General features: G+C 42.6%; 1 protein-coding gene across 1 annotated transcript in view; it reads right to left on the bottom strand.

Annotated features, from left to right (window-relative positions):
- Positions 1 to 18,066, bottom strand: part of CNTNAP2 (contactin associated protein-like 2) — a 1,521,099-nt gene that overhangs the window by 4,213 nt on the left and 1,498,820 nt on the right. The gene's annotated exons all lie outside the window — the stretch shown is intronic.

Here is an 18,066-nt window from a genome sequence, read left to right as displayed (position 1 = left end):
TCTCTTTTTTCCTCTTTTCCACCCTATGTTGCTCATTCCAAAACCTAACTCAAGTAAGGGAGGCAATCCATCAGCATATATTAACCTATAGTTGAATAAGTGCATGGCATGTTCCCCTAACAAAAGCTTCCATGGCTTTACATTGACTCCCTAATGATAGAGGAAAATAGAACGCATTCAATGCAATTTCTGCTACTGACCGCTGCTGTCCGGTGGGGATTCCAGAGTTTGCAATCATTAGGGAATGCCATGTGATCCTTAGAGACTGTGTGCATAAAAAAAGTACTTTTGTGTTTTTTGGGTACACAGCCCAAGTTCAGCAAACGAGCAAGTCCTTTGTGGCAAAACCAAGCCACAGAACCAGTTCAGAAGGAGTGTAGCATATGAATGGGAGGTTCTTGTTTTTGGTATCCGTTGAATACCGTGAAGTATTTTCAGGAGGAATCTCTTGTATTTGATGTATTGTCAGAATTCTTTCATGTGGCCCATCACTGCAGTGTTGAACTGCTGTATCTAAGCTAACGCTGAAAGTTGTGCAAGGAGTTATACATATTTAATACTTTGTGAGTGAAATACGTATTGCTTCTAATGAGCCAACAAGATGTTTTGGGGAGGGTGGGGGTGGGGGGGCAGCACTGGAAGCTATTAAAGCTAATTTCAAATACTGAGTGATGGAGGTGGCGCTTTTTTTTCTTTGCTGTATTAGGTCGCCATTAGAAGCCATTTGTGTATTTACTGCTTCCAGTGACTTGTTAAAGGGTTTAAAATGGGTCTATTCAGGTGTCGGAGAAACAGAATAATGTGCCTTTTGTTTTGCAAGGCAGCCATACAAAAGTTAATAGCTCAGGCTCACTATATGGGCTAAAAAAAAGGTTTAGGGATTAGAGAAGTCTTCTCAAGGATGCCCTAGGATGGAAACAAACTACTCATGCTTGCTAGTTTATAAGCATCCTTGAACAGAAGCAAGAGGCCATTTCTTGGGTCTGGTTATGAGAGCCTATCTATCTGAAGCAAGTTGCTTGCTTGTCATTTGTCACTACCTGTGCTTCTGAACCAGGCCTGTTGGGCCTCTTGCAGATATAATGCTCTAAGAAAAATTCCAATTTCTGCTTCAAAGAGGGCAGTGACCCTAGGTGACCCTGAAACATCAGTTACAGGGACAGATTTTCAGATTGGTGGAGGAGGCAGTTGCTGGCAAAATGCAACAATAGAATTATCTTTATTATTGTGAGGAAGGAAACAAAAAGGAAAACCTGGTTGTAAACTAAAAGCTCTTTTATTTTTTTTTAAAAGCTGTCCATTTGCTTGGTTGGCGAAAACTGCCCTACCCACCATGCTACAGCAGGGTGCAGCAGAAACATAGGAGAGGACTGCTATCTTTTGAAGCTACTGAGATTTCTTGAGTAATTCTTCCTATGCTCTTTCAAAAAGGAACTAGGGAGAAATGATGGTGGTGGTTGCAGGGGTAGGCTGGGCTACACAGTGAACTCTCACTAGCAATTTGTATTGGAGATGGAGGCATTGCCAATGGTAGCGTAGGAAACTGCATGAAGAGTGACACGGACCCCAGCAGGATCCCTCCTGAGCTGCCACATCATCACAGCAGGCTCTTTAGGGCTGTGAAAAGAAGTCCATGGGGGCGGGGGAGGAGGACCATAGTTCATGATGATAAAAAGCCAGGGAGATGTGATGGGGGTAGTGAAGACAAAAGTAAGTTTGATAGGCTGGGAAGCTATTGGAAAAGGAGCCAGGTTTGAACATACATCTCTTTGCTGGCTGGAGCCAAGTCCAAAGGTTTACACTGCTAAAAATCAGCCGAATAAAACAAACCTCACCACAGTCAATGCGTTTTGTCTCCCTTCCCAAAAAGTGCCACACAGTTCATTAACAGACTGAATTAATTACTGCCTGTGCAATTGTTTCTGTGCCAGAAAAGGGATCCTTTTCTTATGTCACTGGGAGTTCTGACTGAGGGGAACCCCCGCCCTGAAAAAACCCCCTTATGACACTAGTTTACTAGGTAGTGTATGACACTACCAATAGCATGTGAGTGTGCAACAGCCTAACTAGGGTGGGGTGAGTGGGACATTAGTCCCAGGCACTAAGCTAGAGGGGACACCAGAGTGGCAGCGCCTGGGGACCCTGCATTATGGCAACAGCAGCTAGGGTGAAAAGTGTACTTCTTGCTCTCCAGTGCTCTGCCTAGGGCATTACAATTGCTAGTTACATGACTGGTGTCTGTATACTACTGAGGTTACTGAGGTGGATGGAGACAGCAGTAGAGAAAGGGAAGTGGAGAAAAACCAGCAAAACAGAACTTGTACTCACTTTCTAGGGGGAAAAAAAATCACATACGACTTCTAGACAGCAAGCAGAAGTGGAGTAGCAATGGGTGTGGGGGCAAGGGGAGAGGGAGGGAGGTTAAAAGGTACAAAATGAGGTTTCCTTTAGTAGGAATTAAGCAGAAGGAAGCATTCCAGAGAGGAGTGAAGGAGGAGAGCGAGGCCAGCCAAGTAAGAGTGGGCATTCTAGACAGTAAATGCCAGTCAAATATGCCTTTCTGGCACATCTCCTTTCAGCCTTTCAGAGTCACATTCCTCCAATACCTACTTCTTGCCATGGTAAGCTAACAGGCTTCTTGCCTTGGTCACTACCCAGTAATTATTCACCAAGGAAATAAAGGACATGCTGAATAATCTAGGCTTGCCATACCACTGTTAACACTTCTGCTGCAAGTGTGCAAGGATGCAGTGTGCTTTTCTGCTTCCTTGGATATAAACCAAGGTGCCTGAAAATTCCTGCCTCATGGCGACTATTAACAGATCAGCTAAAGATAATACCTAGAAACTCTGCAGTCTGAAACACAGTAGGATAATAAAGAGTCTGTGTGCAGTTGCATTACTTGTGAGTGTCTTCCCTCACTCTTGTTTCATTACAGTTGGGAAACACCCCTCATTTTTCAAATACTCTCATTAGTTCTGGGACCTTAATTTTACAATATATCCCAGTAAGGCCTTGCTCGCTGCCAGTTACTTGTACTATAGTAGCCTCAAATAATGACTTGCCCAGATCAAATAAGTGTCATGGAGCTGCAGTTATTATATGTAGCTATCCCCCAAAGCAAAAAGTAGTTTTCTTGTCCAGAGGGACTACAGCTGAATTGCTGCTGTAATACTGGACAAAGGGGAAAAATTAAGATGCCTCAGTTATTCACTGCCATTCTAGCCAGGCAAAGTCAGCTCAACTCCATCAAGAGGTTGACTACTTTTTGTTCTAAACGCTGCACATTGCCTAGGCATTGGCTGAGACTATAAGTTAAGGGCAACTAGTGACTTGGGTTGTGAAGGCTGGGCTTGGACTCTATACGAAAACAGACTAATTATTTAGGACTTCCTTCCTGAATTTCCTGTCCCCTTCTCTGGTTTTGAGCTGTCAAGTTCCCATCTGCATGAACTCACTGGGAAGCAAAAGGTAATCAACATAGCAAATACTTCTCCTGTGGAGGCATCCATCCTGGAAAAAAATTACAATTTGGGTTCAGAGATTCTGGGAAAAACTCACATAATGCAATTCCTATTCCAGGAATACTTCAGTAACCACATGCTGTACTTCACAAAGTCCTGTGCTTTGGCACTGGCAGCTGTGTCACTATTTTTGCTCTAAGGTGCCAATACCACCCAGTACCAAAAAATATGCCAATAACTATTGAGCCAAAATACAAGGCTGTTCTGTGTGTGACAACTGATAGGAGAAATTTGAACTCACATATATCCTATGGATGCAATGTCTCCCAATACAGTTGCACAATGAAGGGTAGACGGCACTGTTCTTTGTATCATTTCTTCTCATTTAGGGCTTTTGGTTTAGTTTTGGACTGGAACCTAAGCATAAATCATATTCTAGAGCAGGGTGTCTCACTTGAATGACTTGGCAAGCTGGATCTGAATGGAGGGACTTCTCACTGCAGCTGTTAGTGCTACCACAATTAATGAGTCTGCTGCTCAAACCCCATCACCAACTGCTGCCCATTTTAGGCACCAGAGACAAGTGAAAACACTAAATTCAGTGGCAACATTCCTCCCCTGCCATGGGTGCTGGCTGTGCCAATGAAGTGGCCTCAGTAGCTGCAGCAATGGGAGTTGAACAGTGGCAGCATTAACTCTGTTGGTGATGGCAGTTGCAGCCAAAAGGCCCACAGGCTGAAAGACTCAGCTCCATGTGCTGCATAGCACCCCTGACTCCTTGGCTGTCTCCTCCTCTCACAGCTGTACTGGCTGCGTTCAATTTCAGATCAGCTTCGATGAGTGCTGCAGAGTCAATCGAGGGAGAGCTTACTTTTCAGGGGTTGTGCAATCTTCTCAATTCTTTTATTGGCCTAAGCATTAACAGAGCGAGGTGGAATTAGCTGAACACATGGAGGCGATTAAAGGAATGGCTAGAGGCAAAATCCATGTTTTTAATATTATTTTAATGACTGGGAATTTAAAATCACTATGAGCAGATGTCTGAGGGGCCTAACTTTTCTGAGCACACTTAACAAGATCCTGTAGTATCATCAAAGGCCCTACAGTATGTGTAAAGCTATTAGGTATGGATGGATATCTACAGGAACCACTAGATGGAAGGGGGAGGCAGAACTGGACAAGCTGAGCAGAGGTGAATGTGTGTGTTCAGGGCTAGAAAAATGGTAGATCTGAGATACTAAAGCATTGAATCTTACTGCAACTTTCTAGCTCCCACAGAGAAGATTAAAGGAATGATGTAATTCAAAAGGTCTTGCTAACTTGCCAAACTTAGAATTCAAAAAGCTCTTGTTAAATTGGAGAAGGGGTCCAAGATTAATAAGATGAAATGCAATAAAAGACAACAAAGTACTATATTTAGGAAGAAAATAAAATTAAGTCCACAAATTTAAGAAGACTAGCTGGTTTGGCAGCAGTATGGCAGAACAGATTTTGTGGGTTAGAGGAGATTGCATTGAATGCAGGTCAACAATGGAAAAAAAGACAAATTCTGGGCTGTATTAACGCCAGGGTCAGACCCAGAAGATCATGATTCTGCTCTATTCAGCACCGAGCAGCTTCAGCTGGGTCTAGTTTTGGACACTACATTTTATTATAAAGGATGCAAAAATTAGAGTGCACTCAAAGGAAAATGACACAAATAAGAAGTTTAACAAACATATCCAATGAGGAAAGGTTGCAGAAATTGGATTATTTAGCATAGAAAATAGATGACCAAGGGTTAATGTAAGTATATTCTAATAGACAGAAAGGCTATCTAAAGGACAGACCCTCCATTCCCACACAGGATAGGACATGAAGCAATCAGTTTAAATTTGCAGCAAGGGGAATCTGGGTAGGAAATAGGGGAATAAAAACCATCTCACTATATGGACAGTTAAGCAATTGGAGTAGGTTACATCGAGAGGTTGTAGAATTCTTGTCATTTTAAGAAGGAGCTAGACAATATCTGTCAGGGGTGTTGTAAGCACCTTTGATTTATTTAAGGGAAAGGGATGGACAAGATGACCTCTTGAGATCACTCCCAATCCTATAGCTCTATAAATATAGTGTTTTTAATGGCTTTCTGAAACTTGGGTTGAATAAAAAAGCTGCATACTGTGATCATTTAATCAGGCCTGATTCTCAACCAGTAGGAAAAAATCCTCTCATCCCTAACTCAAAGAATATTATCAGAATAGAAGAAAATGTTCCATCATGAAAAGATCTTCTAATTACAAAATCTAAACAATGCCTCTGCTAATATGATTCAGCTTCACAGCTGTGCAAAATGACCCATGTTCAATTAAAGGAAAATAGAAAGAGAATAGGTTTGCACATGACTTAATTCAGGGGAAAACTGTTTGTTTCAAGAGATAAAGTCATTTTTATGGCAGAAACAGCAAAAAGTTTATTTCTTAATAAAATTATGCTTTTGAGAAGTAACTTCAGATGGGGATTCTCCACCATCACAGTGAACGCATGTACAGCTTAAGCATCAAAATAGGCAGCTTTGGATATTTTCTACTCAAGCTCCATTGAACTGGTTTTGCATCCAAGCTGGATTTTGAGAAGCTTGATGAGCATGAGGACTGAGTAAGAAACTTCTGTTGATCACAGCTGTAAATAAAGATGTCCTGTTCCATGCCTACTCTATCTGGCAGCCCAATATTATGTTAAGAACTCCTCAGCACCCATTTTTTTTCTGTCTAATCTGCAGGCTCCAACTCCCACAAACATGCAGAGTTTCAGTATGTGCAAGCATGGATAGAACACAAGAATGACAATGTCAAACTGCAACAAATCCAGAACTGAGATTTGCTAGCATTCATCTCTTCCTTTCATTTCTTCTTCCCACTGGAATATTAACTCGATCCTGGCTTGTCAGCCTATCAATTCAACAAGAAATGTAGCCTGGGTTGACCAATCCCATGTCTGCTGCAGATACCCAAATCAGACACTTTAGGATCCTGCAAAAGATTCTGAGACTAAGTCATTCCATTAGGAACGTGCTTCACAGAATTGCAGAGAGGAAAAGAATATCGAGTATTCTTGCTGCACCTTGTGCAATTATAACAGCTCTTCCTTTTGAACAACATCGTTCTGCTATGGCTGCCAATTTCATAGCTTTCCTCAACAGACACCGTAATTACAACTCCTTGCCTAATTGCTTGGCTCACAATAATAGCACTGCACATCTGCAGATACACTGCCATTTCCCTTTCTTCTCCTTTCTGACTAGTGTGGGCTTTTGAAAACACAAATGACTAAGCAGAAATAAACATATTTATTAGGACTAAGCTGCACTGATGCTGGGTTTTAGAATCTAGAAATCAAAATAGAAAGCAAGATAAAGCTGGTCAGGGCCTATGGTATATCCAAATGGGAAGGAGGGAAGGAGTGAAAAAAAAAAAAGATATCCACAGTTAAACTTAGGTAATTTTTTTGTCCTCTTCTATTATTTGCATCTATCGATACTGATAGGGAATACTCAAATTCTTCAAATTAAGCATGGGCTTAAATGCTGATGAAGTTAAAGCGTGCTCGTGAAAGCTTGTGCTCTCTCTATATATCTGATTTACTTAGTCTATAAAGAGTATATCTACCATCTCTTTTAAAACAGAACATTAACAAAACATTATTACAGGAATGATCCTTAAAGAACCACAGGATGAAACCTGAAGCAAAACAAATAACTTAATTGAAAAGAGTTAAAAAACAAATCTGCAGGTCTGTGAAATAGAAGTTTCATTTCCAGGATCAGCTATCAGACAGCAGAACTGCAGAACAAAGGATAGCTTGACTGGTGGAACTCAAGACCATTGAAAAGAAGAGAGGGTCATTAACAACTGAGGACTGAAGAGTTTAGAAGGGGTCAGGTAGACAATAATGAGCTATGAAGTCAGTTGACTCCCTCAGCACTGCCCGAGTGGAAATCCTGCTACCACTGCCAGCCAGTTGGTTTTAAACTTTGGGTGGAGCATAAATCAAAAGGATATACCACAAGTACACCAGCGCACTCCCCTTGGACCTGCCCCTGAACTTAAGCACAGATTTTACACTAGACATCTGTTTCATTCCATCCAGTCGCAGTTCCTATCTTAAGACAGCCTGAACATAAATGAATGCTTTGCTGAATGTGAACTTAAACTCCTTTTTAGTATTATTTTAAGTGATCCAACAAAATACTTTGAAATGATTACAACATTAATCTTTTAAAAAGGGAAGAAAAATCATTCTAGACCAGCACTGCATTTTTCCAGCACTGTCAGGCTGTACAAGGCTCAGCTGGCAGTGCCTGAAGCTCCAAGTGTGATTCTAGAGGTTTAAGCATTTGTACCTAATATGACAAAAACCATATTTGGAACAATCGTTTCACCTTTCATAGGAATTATAATATACTGGTAATTAAAAACAAACAAACAAACAAACAAATAATATATGGATGTATGATGTGTATATATACACACACAAAGACATGACTCAGTCTGATAAAAATAATCCTAAGCAGTAGATCTCAGGAGAGGAATGTATGAAACAGACTTAGAGAAAATGATGGGTTTTTGAAAGATGTTTTTTCCCTCTCTTGATAATACAATTGGCTTGATGTATACAACTTATACTCCCATAGGTCAGAAAAAAGTTGACTCATTTGATTAAGCTCCAACTCTGAAAAATCTATTCTTCTCTGAGCCAAGACAATACATTAAATCTTGCTGGAACATTTTTGATTAAATAAAATTAAAAAAAAAATGCTCAAATGTCTGGCAAACACAAATGAGTTTCAAAGAAACTTCCATTTGGGGAGGTTTTTGAGGTTCAGATCTGTCCGGTCTATTTTGATGACAAGGAGAGGGAGAGAAAGAGATGGAGAAAGGCAGAAGGAGAGATGAAAAACCTCAGTTTTTTAAATCCAAAACCTAGCTGCATTGACACAATTCTGTTTTACAAAAATGATCTAATGATTTAGTTTTTGTTCCAGTTTGGCTTTGATAGCAAAATTGCACATGATATCTGGGATAGCTCTAGAGAGGACTTGAGCTTACAAAAACTCATTAGCTCTATGTTTCTGTTAAATAAACGATTGTTATTTGTGCCAAAATGTGAATTGTCACCGTTAGGGGCCATAGTGAACAACCCACTGAGTCGCATGGGATTACCTCCAAATTGGTGGCCACTACCCTTTAACTTCCTATATTGTTGGTTCTTCATGTTTATTATAGCATTATTCTACGCAGAGATAAATGCTTTTAAAAGTGGTTTGTGTCTGATAGCTGTGTAAAAGCTATGTGTAGCTTCATCCCCTAAAGCAGGGATGGGCAGAATAATGGCGGATCCCAAATGACTGGACTTCATTTCCCAGTAGCCTCTGCCCATGTCAGCGTGGGGCCAGAGTTTCCATGGAGGCCAGCCCCAGCAGTGGATATTGCAGTGGTGACTGCATCATCCAGAGCTAGGGCAGAAGTGGGATCCACTGTCTGCATGCCCCTGCCAGGTGCATGCGGGAAGCAGATCACAGCTCTGCCCCAATTCCAGACCATGCTGTCACTGTCGCAATATCCCAGCCCTGAGCAGCTTGTAGCCCAGCTGTGTGCCCTGCCAGTGCTGCTAGGGCCAGTCTCCATGGGAACCCTGGTTTCACACTATCATGGCACTGCTACTGCTGGCATCTTCATGGAAACTGGCTGCAGTGACATGAACAGGGGCTGCTGAGAAATGGAGTTTGCTGTGGGCTTGATCCGGCCCATGGGCTGGACTTTGCCCACCTCTGCCCTAAAGCAAAGATTTTACTTAGGGGGAAATTTACTCCATAGTAGGCATGTCTACATGTGCAGTTAGAATGGCTGAATAAACTCTGGCACAGTTCACACTGGAATTTATTGCTTCTGGGCACACTGTGCCCACATGTACCTGGGAATGCAGCACGTTAAGCCAGTTAGAGAAGCCCTGGCTGGCAGGGACCACTTGGGGCGGGGGACAGCCTACCAGCTCAGGGCTCCTCTCTTTGGCTCAGTGTGCTGCAGGGGGGCTGACTGAGCCATGAGGGTGCTTCAGTATGGGGCTAACCAGCAGGCAGCCCCTGCACTGAAGGACCCTTGTGCCCCCCAGCCAGTCACATCAGCATCTACACATGACCTGCTGCAGAGTAAAACTGAGCAGAATAGGTGGAGTGTCTACACCTGCTATTAATGTGCCTGAACATTACTGCACAGTAAATTCAGGTGTATTAAGCTTTGGTTGGGAACGTGTCTACACATGTGTCTGCCAGAAGCAAATTTGCTCCTGATGGGATCAGGCCAGTCCATAGATTCTCCTGCCTTGTTCTGCCCTACTGCAGCAGTCAAGGGGAGCTCCAAACTCCTCCGGGTGCTAGCCCTGAGCTGGCAGCAGGCACAGGGGTCAGGCCTGGGCTCCAGGGAGCTGTCCTTGCCCCAGGGCAGCTCACTTGCAGCTACAGGGAGATTGGGCTGGCCCCAAGCCCAAGGGGATGTGAGGCAGGTATCCAGCCCCAATCTCCCCACAGCTGTGAGGGAGCTGCCTTGCAACAGGGACAAGTCCCACCCCACCCCCATGCCCCATGGCTCGGTGCTTAGCCAGGCAGCAGTTGTAGCCCCCTGCTGCCTGGGAGCAAATTGCTCTGGGTCAGAGCTTACATGCACGTAGTTCACGCACAAATTTTCTAGTACCTGTATGTGTTGGTTCTAGCAAACTGTGCATTAGACTTATTTAATGCACAGTAATTGATGCTTACGTGTAGACAGTGACACCTTACTGTGCATTAGTCTAATGCATAGTAAAGCATCTTGTGTAGATGCACCCAGAGTGAAGCAGACTCATGACTAGTTCTCAGCTAGCTGGCTCAGAGGCCTCCGGTGCTTGGTATTACAGGACATGGCCACTAGGTGTCAGGCAAACCAGTTTGAACTGAGATAACTAACTCACATTGAAACTGCCTAAGAGGAAATAGACAGGCAATATAATGTTGTGTAGCAGCTTTGCACATAACACAGTTACTACACATTTGCATAGGGTAACTACATCTTCGATATGAGTGATTTACTATATACAGGGGCTGTGTGTTGTGCATCTGCTCCATTTCTATTCTGCCCTAAAGTCTACTTGCTATGTAATGGTACTATGTAGTGGATTGTGCACCTTCGCCCCTAGTGAAGGGATGGTAGGCAAGACTTTCAATGAAACCCAGATCCCTGGGGACAGTAAAACAAACAAACAAGCACGCAAGCAAACAAAAATGCTAATCTACGCAAAGGCACTAGAGAATACAGAAAACAATCCTGCACTGAAAGTGGGAGGGATTAGAAGATCCAATTGCCTTAATTTTCCATTGGTTTGCATGTTGTGCTGTCATCTCCCAAAGATGACAGTTTACACTTGCTTGGTGCTATACAAGGTTGTGGAGAATCAAGACCAATATCCCCTTTTGGTACAAAAATCAATGATTTTGTGATACATGTCTTTCTTTCCTATTTGAAGTCAATGCATTTTAGATCAGATACCTCAGGATTGCAAGGTACGGGACTGCATTTATCTAAAGGTCAAAGTTGAGGTTGGTTTGGCCTTAGACGTAGTACCTTGATCATTTACTGTATTAAATTTCCCAATCAATCTGCCTTACATTACAGCATCTTCGTCACTAAAGCCTGAGCCCATCTGTCGTTTTACTTCTTGGTGGTAACATCTGCACATCACGAGGTGCCTCACTAGGACTCCAGACACGGATTGATGATAGATTAGTCATGCTGGCCTACACTATTACTCTCATGAAAATTTTATGAACAGTGCTTACATTTCACCTGTTAAGGAAGGAAAACAAATACTTCCTTTTATAATTAATGTAGAATATGAAATGCACTGGTACTCTCAAAGGAACTGTAGAGTTAAGTGCTGATCAAAGCCTAGCTGTAGATATCTAAGCATCAGTAATGGACCCAAAGGGAATACTAAAACAACAACAACAACTACAACAACAATGAGACCCCAGAAAAAACTCCTGTGGAGCCAGGAGGAATTGTCTATAGAAAGTTCAAGCAAGTGTGTGGGTTTATAATACCATGCAATGACAGAGCTTTTATTTTCATACTACAGGAGGCCTGTAAGAAGCGTTTTGTTTCCCTTCTCTGGTCTCTGCTAGAGACATGGAGGGGGAATTAAATATAGTCTTAGGAAAGAAACAGCTTTATTCCTCTATAAGGGCCCCGTGAGGAAAATAAAGAGCCAAGAACAAGGAATAGTGCTGTTCAGGGCTAGAATGGTCCATGACTATGGATCCTAGGTTTTAATATAAATGATTATAGTGAAAAATGGGCACTTTGCCCCTGGAGCAGTACTGTCTACTCCCACCCACATGGTGGGGGTTTCTAGGTTTCTTTTTGCTTTTTCACACCCCACTGATCTCTTCCAAAACAGGCTCGTCTGCCAAGAAGTTGCCTGACAGTCATCCTCTGAGGTCTGTGTGCCCCAGGAGACTATATCTTATGAGTTTAAAAGGGGCTCTCTCTCAACACAATTTGTATATCTAATTTTCTCTCACAGTCATACACACAGGTACATACAAGCAATAGAAATGATGTGAATACCACCCTTTGATGCACACTTTGGAGGCCCTTACTGCCATATGCTGTCATCTTAAAAGTTAAGCACACAGAGAAGTGCAGTGCTATTATACATGTCACTGTGACAGATGAAGCCTGTGACAGTACTTTTGAGGGGAATGGCTTGTAAGCCGATATATCTGTAGACCGAGGAGCTGAAAACAAGAAACTGAAATAGAAATGAGAAAACAGAAACAGAATCCTCAGTCTGTATATTAATGGGCTCATAACTATACAGCTCATACATTTGGCCCCAAACCTGATCCCATTGTGATCAAGGGCAGTGCTGATGATGATTCTGGTGGCAGCAGGAGCAGGCCATGTGTGCGTGCATGCATGCACACGCTTACTTCTTTTTTCTAAAGCAAAGCTTTCATATTAGGGGTGGAGAGGGATCCACGAAGAGACCTTAACTATTCAGAATCAAAATCTAAGTTAAAGCTTGAAAGCTTCAGACACCACCTTCTGCTTTCAGCTGCAGGGCAATGCCAAGAATTTGGTTACCAAAGTAATTTCCTCCCCACTTCTTCAAACTCCCAGTTGCAGGATTCCCAGTTATTGCTAATACTTGTGAAATATATATCATCTTCACAGACGTTTTCTTGGCTTATTTTCTTGCACCTGGAGTGTAGCATTAACCCAGCTGGCTGTACAAAGTGTCTCTACATGTCAGTATCTCTCAGGGAGTACCAAAGAATTTATGAGTTTGGCAGGTAGCTGAATACCAACTGTCTGGTTCACCTGATAAAGTATCAGGAGCGTTATATTGTAATTATGTATTTAAGATGAGAGAGGTGTGCATAATCATATAAAGAAACCAGAAGAGAGTGTGTTGCAGAGCACCAAGGTGCTCTGCTCCTATAAAGAGGGGAGGTGTGTCGCAGAGCACGCAGGTGCCCTGCTCCTTAGAGCAGAAACAGCTAGGGAGAGAGCCCTAGCAGCGAGTGGGGAGCCCAGCGGCTAGTTACCAGGGCAGCCACAGTAGTAATAAAGAAGCACAGCTGCGGGTCGCCAGGGAAACCGGCGAGTCAACTGACTGGAAGGGGCAGGGCCTGGCTCTCATTTAAACCCAGGCTGATGCCAGGCAGGGAGTTCCCTGCCAGCAGCCATAGAGGAAGGAGCTGTGCCGGACTGAATAAAAGAGGAGAGGCTAGACTGCAGGTACAGCTTGGAGACTGGGGGAAGGATAGAGCACCCCTGATGTGGCGGGACTAGTATTATAGCCAAGCGGCGTAATTTATGTTGCAGCCAAGGGGCTTGAGTTTGTGTTGATGGTTTACAACCGGTGCTTTGGGTGAGGCTATTAGGAGTTGGAGGAGACCTCATAGGGGCTCCACGGTAGTGTGGGGACCCTGGTGCCAGACAGGGTGCAGCATTCGGGGGTGCACCGACCCCAGCCCTGAGAAGGGGAATGGAGAATTGGAGGCCAGGTAAGGCCAAGGGCTGCCTGAGCCCTGCAGGGGTTTGAGACCCCTAGAAGGAGAGTTGGGGCCAGGCACAGCTATGGCCACCTGAGCCCCAAGACTGCGGTAACCCCAGAGCAAAGGGGGCAGCGTGAGGAGACCCCAGAGCAAAGGGGGCAGCCAGACAAGGGCCACAGAAAGCCAGAGCACCTGTGGGGCGCAGTTGTGAGAGATGAGGGCCATGGAGGGCCCAAGTGCCAGAGAGAGGGCGCAGAGAGTGAGACAGACCGAACAACATCCGGTACATCAGCGAGGCTTGGGGCGTGGTACAGGGGCGGTTGGAGCCACACATAGCCCATAAGGCTGGGGGTGCAGGAACACCCATTAGAGAAACAGGGCTAAGGCACAGGAGCAGAACTGTGTCCAAGAAGACGAGAGGCAGCCTCCCTTTTATTTATATATATATCAGATCAAGACGTGGTGGATGAGAACAAGGGTGCTTTAAAGTAAACTTGGCACGGTAGGCGGCACTAGGGGAGATCATGGCCACCCCTAGGACCCCGCCCTTTGACAGAGTGAAAGGTCCATTTTTTACTTTCACTTGATAGAAATTAGAGAAAATTCAAGTAGCACCATTAAGTCTCCTAAGAAGCAACCACTGACACTGTATTGCCAAATCACAGATAGATAATTCTCTCCTCCTCAGTCTGTTAAACTACTCTATAGGGAGGAGAAGATATAGAAGCCTTACATCATATTATCCATGTTTTTGCTTGCAAGTATTTATTCAAGGTGCTGAGCTAAAATGCTATTTGGTTTGTGTCCTGCCTAACAGAATTGCCTCTTTTCTCTCTAGCAGACAGATCAGGAATTTAAACTTTGGATACTTTTGCAGACACTCCCTTATGCATGGGAGTCCATTGGCTGAAGGCTGGCTGTTCTCAACATAAGGCTGACTCCACTGATGCAATAACTACACTGTAAGGGGTTTTCCAGGTTTGTGAGTAATGGGTGATTATGGGACTGATTTTATAGCTTAATGACAATTCATTTTCCAGCAGCAAGACATTATTTATCTTAATTAAAAAGTGAAAACACTTCAGTGCTCAGATTGTGTATATAGAGGATGCTTAAAATAGTACAAGAGGCCTCATTTCCAAATGGAGTGCAGATGTGTAGTACAGGATCAGGCTTGACAAAAATGATCCTGACTTCTATGTTGTAAGTGCTCTTAATATCTGTGCTTTTTGTATCCAGAGAGACCAACCATAGGACTATCATAGAAGAGTTTATTATGAATAGAGGAAAAGCAGCAGTCATCTTTAATTCACCTACCACGAATCAGAGGTTTATAGATTTGTTGCTTTCCCTTGAAGATGAGGATAACTTTTTACACCACTTGTTCTAGAGCTAGCTTTTGTGCTGTTGGAAGCACCGCTGCAAACAGGCATCCAATACAGTGTGTGCTCATCCCCATGATGTCTGCAATTTGCAAATTTTTTTAATGCCCTATCCACAGCCCAGGATAGCTGGAGATTAGAATTACTACCTGCAGCAAATAATGTCTTTCATCTGCTCTTCCCACCTCATTTACTACAAGGATTCGGGGACAAGGAGAGCATAAACTATTACAAGCATTAGCCATTCAGTATTTCAGCAGCCTTTTGAGCTGACGCATCCTTAAAGCACATTTCTGAAATAACTCATCTCAGAAGACTATTGCTCTAGCTGATAACATGTGGAAGGGCTAATGGCCACCAAAGACAACCTCAGGAAACTAATTATCCTTACTCATCAGCAACTTGTAAAGCTGATGAGGAAGGAGATGCCATTGTTCAAAACAGCCACCACTAATACATTAGTGAACACCATTCCCTAGGGATAGATTTAACGAAGATGATGAGTTAACCACTTGTTATGCATGGAGTGCCTGGCTCCACATTCAATCTCTTCCCTGCTTTTTCTCCCACTGAGGGGGGGAAAAAAGGGGGATGAGCAATTTGTGTGAAAGAAAGCTAAAGTGAGCAGCAGTGTTTTTAAATCTCAAAACACAATGATGAGGGCCTCCATGTTATTATTCTACTAGACATGCATTACATATTTCTCCAAGTAAGCAATCAGCTGTGAAAGAGCAAGAACCCTTGTCTAGTACAAAAATAACTAGTACAAAATGTTTCACTAGGATTATATAACAGCAAAGTTAGAAGCACTTCGTATGACTTGAAAGAAAAAAAAGACCTGTACTCCACTTAATTCTTAACATAGGTTAAATTCATCCCTGTTTTATACAGTTATTTATAACAGGGGATGAATGCATCTTGCATTTATACACAATATTGGACATTTAAATATATTGTCACTTGAGCTTTGTTTAGATGCCCGTGTATGAATGTATGCATTTACATTACTAGATATTTTTGAAAACTGACAGTGTTTCCAATACATGCATTGCAAGTGGGAGGACAGCTATGAGCAGTAGTGATTAAAACTGAAAGATTACAAATAAAAAGTTAAAAAAATTAAGCCCTGCATTTCCAGAAGTTTGCTTAACTATTCATCTTGGGGGCCGGGGGAAGTAACAGCAGGTGGGTTACAGATTAAATGTGCACACACTTACCGTAAGTGTTGTGGGGTAGAGAACTGGTTTGCGTTAAAATCTTATCTTTCACTCACACATGTGTGCACAAAATTAAGAAATAATTTAAAATTATGTGGATTGTTAAAGATAGATATTCTGGTTTTTCTGTATTTAGAGTAAAAAAAAATCACATACAAGATTACAAGTTGTCCCTTTTGTAGCTTTTACATCTATTGTAATGGTACATATTAGGATGCCTACTGATTATGGTTTAATACACAAATATATACCAATTAATTACAAAGTGCACAGGTCCCATGGTAGCTAATTTAGAAAAACAAAAAATAAAACTAGAAAGCACCAAAAGTGATGAGGCTAATTTTAATTCATATTAAATTTCCATTATTAAAATCCAGTTGGACTCACCTAAGTCGCATGAACATAGTGATACGTGTTCTGTAGGACGGGAACTATGCTGCTGCTTGGTTTTGGTTTTATTAATTTTTACCCCCACCAAGTTGGACTATAGTCAAGGCTGACTTGTTGAATTCCAGTGCTTCATCATCAACCAAAAGCATCACCATAGCAACACAGAAAAGACTATGCATTATAAAAATACTCGGCATGCTGAACAAGATAATGGTTCAAAAAACATTTCAATAATATGGCAAAGTGCCAGTACTGGGGGGGAGGGACGGGGGCGGGGGAGTAGCATTTTAACTCTGACAATGAATCCAGAAGGAAATAAAAATGCTAATGTTATTTACTCAGAATGTATGTGCGTTCATTGTGAATAACAGGTGCAAGACCGAACATAAGAATTGCTGTAACCACTGTCTGACAGTGAGAAGTAACAGATACTTTAGGGCAGGGGGGATAAGAAACAGGATAGTGTGTCCCATCCCTCACCATGACTCGATTGCATCTCTGTTGCTTTTGATAGATTGTCATGGACCAGTTCTCCACAGAGTTGTCCAATCTTTTTTTTCTGAAACTGGTTATATACCATTGGCCACAACAGCATCCCATGACAACGAGTTCCACTATGTTCTATGTAAAGAAATACTTCCTTCCATTTCTTTTAAACTGGCTGCCTGATAAATTTTCAGAATGCCCTTTAATCTGTTTTAGCAGACCTAGTAACCAACAGTTCCATATTCAATCTCCTCCCCACATCATTCATGATTTTATAGATCTCTAGTTTACTATCTTTTCCAAACTGAGGAGTCCCAGCCTTGTCAATCTCTTGTTCTCAAAGGTAGGCCTTTCCGTACCCCTGTCCATCCTTTTCATCCTTGTCCATACCTTTTCTAGATCTAGTATACTTTTTATACTGCACACAGCATTCAAGATGTGGATGCACTGGGAATTTATCCATTTGCCCAGAGAGCTCACACTTCTTTCCGGTGGCTGACGTAGATATAGAACAGCAACTATAACTTTACATTTAGATGGTTGAGCCAGATAATTGCATGAGAAGCAACAGAATGTATAGCTGTGATATCTCCTTCATATTTGTGGATCAGGCATTGAGTCATTATATGTTCCATGGTCTGTTCTGGGTGACCAGTGGACAGTTTTTAATTTTCCATTTGTGTATCAAGTATTTGCATCTCCTGTGGTTTGCGCAGATACGGTTTAGAGCTGCCCATGAATGTCATGGCAGATCGCAGTCAGGGATCTTCTGCATGGGATCAATCACAAGATCCCATGCAGAACATTGGATTTCCCATTTGGGAAATTCTTGTGAAAACCATTCAGTTTTCCAAGCTTTAATAGGGTTTTTCATAGATTCATAGATTCATAGATTAAGGGTCGGAAGGGACCTAGTAGATCTTCTAGCCCGACCCCCCGCCAGGGCGGGAGAACAACAAAAACCCCAAAAAGAGAAATGGGACTCAAACGAGTCCAGCTAGGTGGGCATCCAGCCTCTTCTTAAAGACCCCCAGGGTAGGGGCCAGCACCACTTC

The sequence above is a fragment of the Gavialis gangeticus genome, unplaced genomic scaffold (genome assembly GCF_001723915.1).
Source record: "Gavialis gangeticus isolate Ggan-Ray unplaced genomic scaffold, GavGan_comp1, whole genome shotgun sequence".
Lineage (NCBI taxonomy): Eukaryota > Metazoa > Chordata > Crocodylia > Gavialidae > Gavialis > Gavialis gangeticus.
Note: the sequence above shows the minus strand (reverse complement) of the source record. Positions and strands in the feature narration are given on the sequence as shown.